The sequence below is a fragment of the Falco biarmicus genome, chromosome 1, assembly GCF_023638135.1.
Source record: "Falco biarmicus isolate bFalBia1 chromosome 1, bFalBia1.pri, whole genome shotgun sequence".
In the NCBI taxonomy this organism is placed as follows: Eukaryota; Metazoa; Chordata; class Aves; order Falconiformes; family Falconidae; genus Falco; species Falco biarmicus.
This window is the reverse complement of record NC_079288.1, coordinates 82,199,047-82,212,099: the sequence shown is the minus strand read 5'-3', so window position 1 is coordinate 82,212,099 and position 13,053 is coordinate 82,199,047. Positions and strand designations below refer to the sequence as shown.

General features: G+C 35.5%; 1 long non-coding RNA gene across 1 annotated transcript; it reads right to left on the bottom strand.

Moving 5' to 3' along the window:
* Positions 1-2,078: 2,078 nt before the first annotated feature.
* LOC130143956 (uncharacterized) lies at positions 2,079-12,686 on the bottom strand. Its single transcript, XR_008819945.1, has 4 exons — positions 12,572-12,686; positions 11,642-11,705; positions 5,783-5,823; positions 2,079-5,084 (listed from the first exon to the last, which is right to left on the bottom strand). It is a non-coding gene; the product is annotated as an uncharacterized LOC130143956 (long non-coding RNA).
* Positions 12,687-13,053: the final 367 nt, after the last annotated feature.

Below are 13,053 nucleotides of genomic sequence, written 5' to 3'. Positions count from 1 at the left end.
GATCTATACACCTGGGAATGTAATTGCAAAATTAAGGTTTGTAAAAGAGAGATATAGGGTTGATTTCTATGGATAACACGAATAAATGTCTGTACCGTGCAATGGAATTCAGTGCAGAATTCCCTAAGTCAGCACCAAACACTGTCTCTCCAAAACTCAAGACACAAAAGTTAAAAGAGCATGGTGAACATGGACTTGGGAATCTATAAATTCAGAAACAGAGTCATGCAGTTATGTTTCTTTTGAGTTCTGAGGCAATCTCCATGCAGCTACCTCAGTACATTGATCAATGACAGCAGCTTCCACACAGGTATTCATCTGCTTTTGGAGGATCTCTGGATGAAACATAAATAATACTGTAGAAAACTAAATGGATGCCCACAGAGTTTATTATGGGAAACCTCCTCCCAATAAGTTATTTATACCAGGCTTTTTTTACAGTCTTTTATAAATGTTGTGAAGTCAGCCCCTTATCAAATGGATATTCTTAACTAACAATACTTCTATCATTATGCTGAAGGAATCAAATATTCAGCCATTCTCATTTAAAACATTGTAAACTGGGAGGTTATCATAGAGACATTGTGCTGCATATATCAATAATTGTTTTATAACTTGGCTATAAATATGCCCCAATGCACAGAAAGAAACTTTCAACAGAATTACCAACTCTGACAGCAGAAAAAAAAGTAGCTTTCATGACATACATATCCAAGAGCACAAAAGGTCTTAAAAGTAGTATAAAGCAGAAGAAACAAGACTATTATATGTAAGGCATTATTGTTTCTGACCACAGGTCAGGTTTTTTTGTCTACAACAAAAAACTTGCTTTTCTCCAGAAATAATGAATGAAATAAAATGTTCCATTTGCCCTTTGGTTCCCAACAAAACTCAGGGGAATGCAAACAGTAAGAACGATTATTTTCTAAATCAGTATTTTTACCAGTATTGCAGAAAGTGAATTTGTAAAAAAAATAGTTTGCTAATTTGAAATTGAAGAAAGCTGCTGTTTAAATAATGGGTTATATAATCTCTTGTAATTGTTATTGCTGTTTCAGATCCTTGCATTATTAATAATTATAAGTGCCTGAGTGTGAATTTTATTTATCAATTATTACAGTGAAAAAGTGAACTTGACAAACAGATGAGAAATTTAAGTTTTCTACATTATATTCTACATTAACTACAAATTAAGGATGAATTGATATCAATTTATATTTCAGGAAGCAGTACTGCTCATTTACTTCTTTTATTTCAAAAACTAAATCAATGTCAAGTATCATGCTAGGAAGCACTGTGTTGCTAGCAATACTTGAATAGATTTTTAATTCTGAAGCACTGGTATAAATATAAATTATCATGAACAGAAATACTCTACAATTGTGCCAATGTGAACATAATAAGAATCTGACCTATTCTTTTAAAAGATATAAAGCTCATATTGTAATTTCTTTTGTCAATAGAAAAGCCATTGCTCAGACCACATTTTAATTAACCACCCTGAATTCTGTTTGCAGATTCAATTAAGAAAAGATATTATTCTTCACTTCTTGTCCTAACCTTTTCTTCAAAGTTACAGTGCGGTTTACTGAATATATGATCAGTTATGGGTTCTGAGAAACTGTTCTAGCAGTTGTTTGGACATTTTATAATTTTGAATAAGCTACAGGATTAGGAACAAAACAAAAAAAAATCAAAAAACAACCCCCCAAAAATAAAATTGCATTAAACCATTACAGTTACCCTTAAAACTAAGGGTAAATAAGCACAGAACTGGGGAAAGAATTCAGTGATCTTCTACATTCTTCTCTTTTCCAGTCCCCATATAGTTTGCTATATGAACACTAATTTCCCTATATGATCATTATAATATGACACATTTCTGTCTCTAGAATTGCTATAATAGAAAAAGCCAGGACAATCAAAACCAGAAATTTAAAAGCATTGATTTACTCATCTAAATAATGGACTCAATAGTCTCTAATGAATCAATTTATTCCTAAATGATTTGCGAACAGTATTTATTCAATTTATTTTATAGAATCATAGAAACACTAGTTGGGAGGGACTTCTGGAGCTCTCTTGTCCAACTTCACATTCAAAGCAGGGCTGTCACCTAACTAGGTGAGGCCAGCTCTGCCTTCGTCTGCGTGAGCATGAAAAGCACCAAGGGTAGAGATTTCTACCATCTCCATGGGTAACCAGTTCCAGTGCCGCACCACACTCCTTGTGGAAAAGTTTTTCCTCCTCAGCAATCTGAACTTCTCAAGGTGCAGTCTGTGGCTGTTGTCCCTTACTACATCATCTGTTATTACCAAGCAGAGTTTTGGCTTGGCTGTCTTTGACAGGAGCATGCTTTAAGTGACTGCAAGGCTGCTTGACCTCTTCGCTAGACTAAACCAGCTCACACCCCACAGCTTCTCTTCTTATGTCATGTGCTTTAGTCTAGCTTGTCTCGATAGCCCTCTACTGGACCCTCTCCAGTCTCTCAATATCCCTCTGATTTAGGAATCTCAGAACTTAATACAGTATTCAATGTGGCCTCACCAGTGGTGAGCACAGGGCATAAGCACTTCCCGCAGTCTGTTGGCCTTGCAGCTCCTGATGCAGCCCAGTATGCATTTTGCTTGACTCACAAAGAAAGCACACTGCTTGCTCTCATTCAACTTGGCATCCACAATAATCCCCAGGTTCTTTTCAGCTATTTAACCAGTCGGTTCCCATTCTAAGTTGATGCATGGTGTTGTTTTGCACCAGGGAAAAACTATGGGCTCCTTGTTGAAGTTTTTGATGTTGGTGGCTTCCTCAAGATTATGAAGGTCTGTTTGGAGACTAGATTCATTGTTTGTCTTGTTGGCCACTGCTGATTCAGTATTGTCATCAAATTTGCCAACAGAACTCTTTCATCAAGTGCTGTTTGTTTATTTGCACACTGTAGTATGATATAAAGAGAAGTCTTTACATCTTTTCTCGTGTGGATCCTCTGCTTTTTCTGGAAGTCCTGAAATCTTTCTCTGGGACTTCTCTTTTTAACAAGACTTTGATAGTTACCAGTACTCTGTTTAACACATTTCTGTGGCATCTTCTACTTTTCATGTTCGCTATTTTGAAAACTACATCAGCATTTGCTTTCCCTGGTGTTCTAATGCAGAAGCAGATGTCTTTATCTCAATAGTGATTTTGATTCTTCTCTTGGCTAAGTAACTTTTGGCAAATTAGATTGTGTAAGCAGCTTACTACTTGTGAGTAAAATAGTCACAGACAACGCGATGCTGACAGTGAAAGAATTCTCAGAAATATCACTGCCAAAATTTGGATTACCCCAGCAACAATATCAATATTTGTCCTTTAATAATTATCACAGTGTTATAAAAACTGATATAAATACAAGCAGTCATTTCATTGCATCTGCAGGTAAGATCTGCAGATCTTTCCTGATTCTTTGCATGAGAAGCTTGCTTTACAGATGCTTACAATGGTGACAGTAGTACCTGACCTGCCTTTTTCCCCATGATAATAAAATAACATATTTCTGAAAACAGCAGTTTGTAAAATCTCCTGTGAACTGCATAGTAATTTCTGAAGGTGAGTCTGCACATGTTGCATCATAAACCTCAGATCATTAACACAGGAATCCCATATTTCACAGTATCAAATTATTTATGTACTTTCTTTGTTGAATACCTCAACAAAGTCCCATCAAATATAGCAAATCAGACAATCAGAATTATACTTATTACCAACCATTGCTCTCATACACCAATCCATTGGCATCTCAGATAGCTAGTGTAATATAACAGATATTAACGAAGTTAAGTATGGTGCAGATTTGCTCAGTGAAGGCAATGCAGATAGGATTCAGGTTACAATGCTTTTACAAAGCATGTGGCATTTAGGTTTCAGTTCATGTTCAGTAACACTCTCAATTATCCCAAAACAGGAAGGGAATATGGGTAAAAAAATGCATAGTTCTTTATGCTCAGTTTACAGAGGGATCAATGTCTTTTGTTGATAGTTTAGTCCTGTAGCTTATACATTTATTTTTCTGGATTGCACTAGGATTGCTTGAGGATATAGGACAGCAGAGAACTTGGCTGACTGTATGGTGGCCCACACATCTGTGAACTTGTAAAGTTGAACCACAGATTTTATAAATAAATGATGTCTTAGAATAGGAAATATACTTTTTTTTTTATGTGTATTATAAGATAGGTGCTTTCTTGGAAAATGGAAATGTTTGATTTTAGCATCTAGAGATAGAAAAGCAGGCAAAAATTGAGGGAAACAGAAAACAGTATTAGAGTGTGCTCTTAAATCTCTTGTACTAACCAGAGACATCTTGTCATCACTGCTTAGATTAGCTCCAGGAGTTTAAACAGCAAGCTTATTTTTCCATGGTTTCTAGTCCATTATAGTAGCTATTTGTCTTCTTCTACCAGCAGGACTGGCCAAATAAATTACACCAGGGATAATTTACTAATATTTCTGTAGTCACTTCCAAATAGGGAAGAGGGGGGGCCCCATCCCAGAACGCTTATCTATAAACATTTCCCTTTATGAGGTTTTGAAGTGACTCTGAGGAGGTCTGAACCTTGAGGTAGCACTAGCCAATCTTATCTGTAGAATGAGCATACCCCAAAACATTCAAGTAGTTACAATCTGTATGTTTTCTTAGAGCACGGACAACCCCTTAAAACAGAGAAAATGCAGATCTGAATGATGCAGATAAATAAAAGTTTTGAAAACAAATCTTTCCCCTCTTTCCTATTTCCTTTAAGAATGAGCTCCTCCTTCCAGATGATCCGGAGTCCAGCAATTTGCACTGCTTTCTTGGGTTGCAGCAACCTTCACACAGTCTCCCTCTGGGTCTCGAGGAATGTATCCTCTCCTTGACCTCTGAGGCTTGGCTGTAGAGCTGCTCCTTCGCAACAGGCAAGCCATGTGCTTTGTCAGGAGTCTTTCAGTCTGCGTGCAGGCATTGTAACCTCCTCCTTTCTCTCCCCCTGTCCACCTGACATGACTGCCACAGCCAGGAAAAGTGGAGGCAGCCTTTCTTGCGGCTGTTCTGCCACACCCTTTTGAACCTAACACAGAAGGGGAAAAAACCCCAAGCACCATCATAAAATAGAAGTTAAACCATGAACAAAAAGCTCCAGTTTGTCATCTGCCATGAAGATAAAAGCAGTAAAAATAGGCTGTCATTTAAACAGCAAAGACTTTTGCAGTTTTCAGGCTGAGGCATGCACCCTGTTCGTTATTCTACCTCAGGTAAAACCTGAGATGAGACCTGGACTCGTCAGCTCTCCTTGGGCCCTGGTCTCTGGGGAGAGAAGATGCAGGTATATGAGCCAGAATGGTTCAGTCTTATGCTCATCTTTCAGTCTGGATTACACTAGCATAGTTCAGAATGAGCATGATATGCATATACTCGTATTAGGCAATATAGAAAAGAGCAGACAGATAGATCTTACAAAATAACTAAAAAGTATCCACCTCTTTGTCTGACCTCTCCAGTCACCTCTCAAAGATGTTGTCAAATAATTGGCTGTTCTAACACTGCTACCTGTGGTCGTGACATCTGACTACCTCTAAGATAATAAAATAGAAGAGTAGTTCCAATCTGTGCAGATGACAAACAAAGCATAATATTAGAAAGTTTCTATTTCAGTAAAACACAGTGAAAGAGGTGCCTATTACTGAATGTAGGCTTTTGTAGGAACATGGCATTATTATGAGCTCACCTGTTTATCATTATCTAATAATTATTATTATCAGTTCTCACCTGAAGCAGGAACAGTATCTGGGATGTGCCACTGCTGGATGCTAGGGGGAAAAATGAACAAGAAATAGGAAGTCAACCCTTTTGGTAATATGAATGGCTCTCCCATAACCGTACCTCACCTTTTTTGTAAGACCTTCTTTTCAGCAGCATTCATTGACTCCGCCAGATTTCAAAAGCTCTATCAGTTAGGATAACCTATACAAAACCGAGGAATTCCAAACCCTGTTTTCTGCAGTTTACCAGCTTCAAGTTTGCTTAATCATGAAAGACATTACCACTGCTGGGATTCGCTGTGGCCTGTGTGTATGTCAGTCCATACCCTACTGCTCACTGATTCATCTTACCATGTGTTTTTTGTTGTCCATAAACTCAACAGATAAATTAGATTCATCATGTCTTCACAGCATTTTCTTGTAGAAAGGCTTTTTTCTCACTGAAGTTTCTTTCAGATACATTGTAAATTCTTTTTGAAGCTATCTTAAAAATCCATTCCACTCGACTATATTTTATCCATGGTAGCAAATATCTTGGTAGACACCAGGTCATTCATGTTCATGCTCAAAATGTCAAGGATTGCTATATTTTTCTATAGAGACTTTCCACATCATTAAAAATGGTTTTTCATGGAAACCCACCACGGTACTGCTGTTATGAAGCCGTTGATAGCATTTAGGACATATGTCAGGTTGTATCAGCCTTTAATGAAGCAGATTTCCAACTCCAACTTTTGTGTTATAACAGCCATTTATAAGCTACATACATTTCTGAAGAGATACAGAGCTTTTATTAAAAAGAAAAATAAAATCAACATAAACAGGTGTTTGTAAGATCCATCGACATCTTCATTTCACTTCCCACTCCCCCCATTTCTCAAGGGAAATCCAAGACAGAGCCTTCAGAAATCAGACTGGAGAACAGAACATGTCCCACCTTTTATACCCACCTGTTAGTATTCAGAAAATGGAGACATTTCTAGAGAAACTACAACAGATGTCTGTGGCAGAAGAACACAAAAATTGTATGTGCTCTCCTAAATTTTAAAGTTTTAAATTGCATCCAAGATAATAAATATATAGACAAGCAGTGTAGGAAGCCTTTTTTTTATAAATAGCCTTCTATTTCTGAGATGTTTAGAGATCCTCTTTTCTGCATAGCAGAAGAGGCAGTATGGCTAACAAATCAAAGGACCACAATTAAAAATAAATTATTCTTGTCTCCAAATCTGGAAGCCTTCACAAAGTTAAAACTAGAGTGGAAGACACATCATGGGAATAATTTCTAGGAAATGTTATAAAGGTAACAGAGGTAAATTGTGAGTATTCTCACCAGTTATAAAGGAAAACTATATATAAATATTTTCTTAGACAGGAAAATGTGGAGGGTTAGGTCTGTACCTTGTAAATTACTTGGCAAGCTATACTAATAATGTAAATGGAAATATGTTATAAGCATGGTAGTACTCATACTAAACGGACAGCTGAGGTGTTCTGCCCATCCAGTACTGAGAGAAGAGTACTATACTTTTATAAACATATTTCCTACAATTTATCTATCAGACTGGCAGACTCTGAAGAATATCACAAATCCTTTTGGCAGTAACATCTGGAAAACCTCTAGAAGTAGCTTAATCATCTAGAATGAAAAAAGGCTCTCTTGAGTCATCCCTGGAAGTGTTCAAGGCCAGGTTGGATGGAGGTTTGAGCAACCTGGTCTAGTGGAAGATGTCCCTGCCCATGCCAGGAGGCTGGAACTAGGCAATATTTGAGGTCCCTTCCAACCCAACCATTCTACAATTATATGATACATAATGTTTGGTACAAGTCACCAAGGCTATATGTTTTCACTCAGACACAAAGATAAGGAAAAGATGTGAATTAAGACATCTTTTCATTCAGGAACATGGCAAGGAAATACTAGGAACTTACTGTTGTTACCTCATAACTGAGGTCCTAGAAAATAAATAAATGCATGCATAGATACATAAAATCCAGATACAAACAAGTAATTTTTTTGTCTAAAATCCATATAGATTTTTCATGCTGTGTTACTAACCTCTGACCCTATTCAATTCATTTGGGAATTTTCAATATCTGTTGTTTATATCATGTATTTTTAACTCTGATGTAATATTTCAGGGTATGAAAAGGCTATTAGAGTAACAACGAACCTTCTTTTTTTCCAGCATTCTTTTGCTGACCTCTCTTGAGTAATGCTCATGTGTATTTATTACTTAAGTATGTCAGCATTACCAAAGCACAGGAAAAAAAAGGGAGGAAATCTAGATAGCTTAGAAAAACTTGTGCATCTGCAGTTGTCACATGGACTGTTTTGCTTCAGGGTTTTTTTCATAAATACAGTGATGAGAGTTCATTTCATATTTTGGAAAAATTAAAATATTTCTGTTAGAAATACCAGTTCATGGAGTACCTCTCATGTCTGTAATATTTCTCTGGAAAATGTAAGAATGACAAAATTAGTTCAAAACAATGACACAGCAGTTAGTGGATTTAGTAATTCCAGGAGATCTTTGAAATATTTACCCGACTGAAACCCCTAATCATATTTGTTCAAAATTTTAATATCTCTTTCACCTTATTTTAAGGAAGTATATTTAATTTCATAAATGTTTTTCATTTTACCCACATAATTAATAACACTGAAATGACATATTTCTTCTTTCATTTTCTCATCATACGGAAAATCCATGAAAATGTGAAAGCAATGGAGTGGATGGGAAATTATTGCTTTCTCTCATAAACTTGGCCAAAATACATTCACAATATTTACTGAAATAATCCCAGAACACAGCAATATTTTCAAAGTTAGACAGGTGCTAAGTATTTTGTTTTGATAAGTTGGTTAACTTCCATAAATCATGTATAACCCTTCTCAAGTCAGTTTTGACCATTTCTGTCCAGCTTCTCAGTAAGCTACTTCAAAACAATCTTACCATACTTTTCAGGGGACCAAATCTGCTTACTACTACTGACTTTTCAAGCAAGGGCATCAATATTCTCTCCCTTTGCAGAGACAAATCCAATTACTTAGACACTTCTTAGATTGTTTTGGTCCAAAGAATCACAGAATGAGCCTGCATGATCATTTTAGCTCAGATGTCACCTTCTGAAGCAAATTTCCTGACCATTCCTGTTTAATAATGCTTTCATTCATTTTATGGACTGGTTTTGGATCCCCACACAAACTGGATTTTGGAATGAAAGTGAATAGAGTGAGGTTTGGCAAGCATTCCATCCACAGCATGACTAGGACTAACCCAGCATTAAAGCCTCATGAAATGTGTTAAAGCCATATCCTTAGTACAGACTCCTTCATTTTATTAAACTGCTTATACTGGTTCTGTGCTACTTGCTAATGTGGGCACAGTTTCCAACTGGACTTTGACTTCATAGACCCTCACAAGATGCAGAACCAAATTCTAAAGTGATTTAGGCACTTAAAATCTCATTAAAATGTATAGAGGACTTAAGGATGTGATCTTCTTTGGGACTTCAGAAAATTTCATTAATTGGTTATCTGCATCTTTAAATGCCTAAGTATCTTTGGAAATCAGAACCTTGTGTTTCTGTGCTGCAGTTCCACTTCCCTAAAATAAAGATAAATAGTAATACTCAGTTCGACAGGATCTGGTGAGGATAAATGTATTAAAAATTGTGAGCTGCTCAAATCATGGAATAAGAAGGTTTAATCAATCCATAACATACATTGCTTTCATATCACAGATCAAGGTTAAACAAAGGCTAAAGCTCTGCATGCATGATTTGCAAATGCAGTTATGCTAATACCATGATGATGTTAATTAGATGATCAGCTGCATATCTGACTTTCGATAATAAGTCCTAATGTGACTTGCTAATCAATGTCAGATATGGGAATAGAATGTAGAATTTCTGACTTGTGAATCCATGCACTAATTGCTAAACCAGACTGCCTCCCTAATGTCATCCTTCATTTCAAAATGTTCTCTCTTCTGCTTGTACTCATAGCATGTATTATTAGAACAGCTTTTTGTAGATTCACAGACTGTTAAGACCAGAAGAATCCACTGTAATAATATTATCCAACTGCTAAATAACAAGGACCAAAGAATTTCTTGCTACTTCATATCGGGAAATCATTATTTTTTTCTTTTTACATAATTTAATATTATCGGTCTTGATTTTTGACTAGGCTACAGAACATTTTTTTCAAAGACATGTAATTTTAATTTCAAGATTCAAAATTATGATGAATTTGTCGCTTTCCATGAGAGGAAATGTCAATTATTAATTGCCCTCAGTGTAGTGAGATGCTCAAAACCAAGGTCAGATGCATCCTGGTTTTAAAAGTTGCATTTAATTGCCAGCTTAAATGTTTCTGACTTCTGCTTTCAGCCACAGTAATATCTTGTTATGCCTTTAACTGCTAGATTAAAGGTTCCTACATCTCAGATCATAGATTACTGTATAAAGGAGACTATGAAAGAAATTAATCACTTTAATCACATAACTTAATTCACTATGGGAAGTAGTTCAGATAACTAAGAAAATTATTTTTACTTCAAATGTTTGGGTTGTTGTTTTTTTTTAATTTAGCAATATTACAGACTATTACAAAACTTAATTTTGAAGTGAAACTGAAAGATTTGCCTGGATTCATTCTTCTTTCCAATGCACAATTCCTGTACTCTGTATCTGAAGAGCAGGGAAAGAAAGGAAAGAAACCATTTTTATTCCTGAAACCAAAGTGTGTAGTTGTCAGCTGTTTCTTTGGGTTTTGTCGACACATCAGAAAATCATCTTAGCAACTGGGATTCCCATTAATTAACTCACTGGAATAAATACAGCTGTCAAAGCAAAATAGGGTATTGTGGAATTTCCACACACAATAATTCATCACCCCTTCAACGGACAAATGTTAGAATTTAAAAAAACTGAAGAAACATACGAAGCTGACATGACAGCACGTTGAAACAAAGCTTCGTTTATATAAAAGTATTACAAGAAATAGTACCAAAATTTTATATCAGGATGATTCTTGTGTATTAAATTGCAATCAATTGAAAATATTTCTATAAAACTGAAGAATAAGAACTTAACCTGAGAAAAGACAGAAGGTATTTTTTTTTCTGAATGCATAGTACTACATATAATGTTACATGTGTGATAATATGTGCAAAATCCAAAATCTATGAAGAAAACTGTTATACCTGTATTTAATTTTATCTCTACAAAATTAAATGCTAACTGTGGCGTCCTTGCAACACAATGTGTTATTTATCATCTTATGCAAAATGTTACTGCGGGGAAGGGGAAAACAGCAAGATGTTTTTCATTTAAAAGTGCATGTTTGCTGCTGCAGCTGCAGCTTTGGCTTCATTTCAGAGTCTGATCTCTCAAAGGGCACAGAAAGGAACAGTAACAGCCACTATGGCCCCAAACTTATCACCTCCTAAGTACAAATGGAAAATTTAGTCAGGAAGAAAATTAGACTTTCTTTTCTAGTAAAAATCTTTCACTAAAGAAAAAATAAATATTAAATTTTATAGTTAAACCATTGCTAGTGAACCAAATTCTAGAAAAGAAAATAACTTTTTGGTAATTTTGAAAATGTCCAATCTCCTTTTTCTCCCTTTGTAATGTGCTTTTAAGATCAGTCTCCTTTTCACCAGGAAAGCCTGTATGATAAAGAACTATACAAGCATAAGTTCAGCTCCCACAGAGGGAAAAATCAGCCATGTAATTCTTTTGAATATGTACGTATGTATACCAAAAGATTCCACCTAGATAGCAGTAATATCCACAGTATGAATTATGGAATAATCTAAGAACATTCATTTATCACAAACCTTCAACTCCTCACCTTTGCTCTGCTCATGAATTCATTCCTCCTGGGAGGAGTGGAACAGCACCAGACAGTCAGAAATCTGCCAAAAGTGGGAGTTCTGTGAGACTGAACCAAAAGTTGATTTGCAAAGTGAAAACAACTGGCAAAAAAAAATCTATAGGGAAGTTCTGAAAAGTAAGAGGAGGGAAGAATTCTGCCTTTCTTTTCTTAAATACAAGACTCACTTCTTAGCATTTTTTCCTAATTAAAATCCATGAAATAAAATAAATTTTAAAAGCCTGGCAGAAGAAAATACTACAAACACTGTGGTAGAAGATGGAAAAGAATGAACCACAGATCAACAGCCTTAATCACAGCTCTTTAACTTTACACTGGAAAGTGCTCAGTGTTACAAGGTTAGTTTATAAATTTGAATGGAATGGAATGAAATCATATATTAAAGAATAAATGAGCAACTGGAAAATAATAAATTCTGAAGACTCTGGAAACAAAAATTCTAACCGTTTAAATAATGAAAGGTCAGTAAGTTTTATTTAGATAGAGTAAAATCACTTTTTGTCCTGTATTAATATATCTTGCAATTCCAGTGATTAACATTCTAGAGAAGGACCATCTTTGTTAGTTTTATTATGCTACAGTGTGAAAACTAGCCACATGCATCCTATTACTATTATTCCAGTACACCCTCAGCCAAAACAGAGCTCTGAATTATGCTCCTAATATTTACAAGGTTAAAAAAGAGAAGATCTGAATTATGTTCCTAATATTTACAAGGTTAAAAAAGAAAGCATACTTCAAAATTTATATCTCCTGACAAAAGAAAAAAGATTACCAATTTTAAAATGCTACCTTCTAGAAAATCCCCCAAAGGCAGACACATTTCTGTAGGAATTAAACAGAATTATTTTTTATATAATTAAATCTCTGAAACCATTGCTTACTTACCAAATTTGACCTTGGTGCTTAGTGATAACAAAAGATGTAATATCTCCTTTGTCCACCCATTATAAACACACATCAAATATTGCAGAGGGAGCATCTGGTTTTAAGAGGCACTTACTTTGGAATGACAGACTCAGACATGTAATGTACTAAAGTGATACATTTTGATTTCTATTACTGGCCTCTCACAATTATCATCAGTATCTCCATAGTGTGTTTTTCCTATTCTGCCAAACAAACCATATTTCTGTTAATTATATGACTAAATTAGTCATTCCAAACTTAATACCTCCTAAAGCCATCAGCAGATGTTCCCTTTATAATCATTGATGTCATTCTATAAATGATTGAAAAGGAGATGTTAAATGGAGTGCTATGAGTAAATGCTAACTTTGGCGTTCTTCTTGTCTAACTTTAGCTGTCTAACAGCGTAGCATCTGGCCTGCCTCAGTCAAACGGGCTGTCTCAATAGATAGTGACACTTC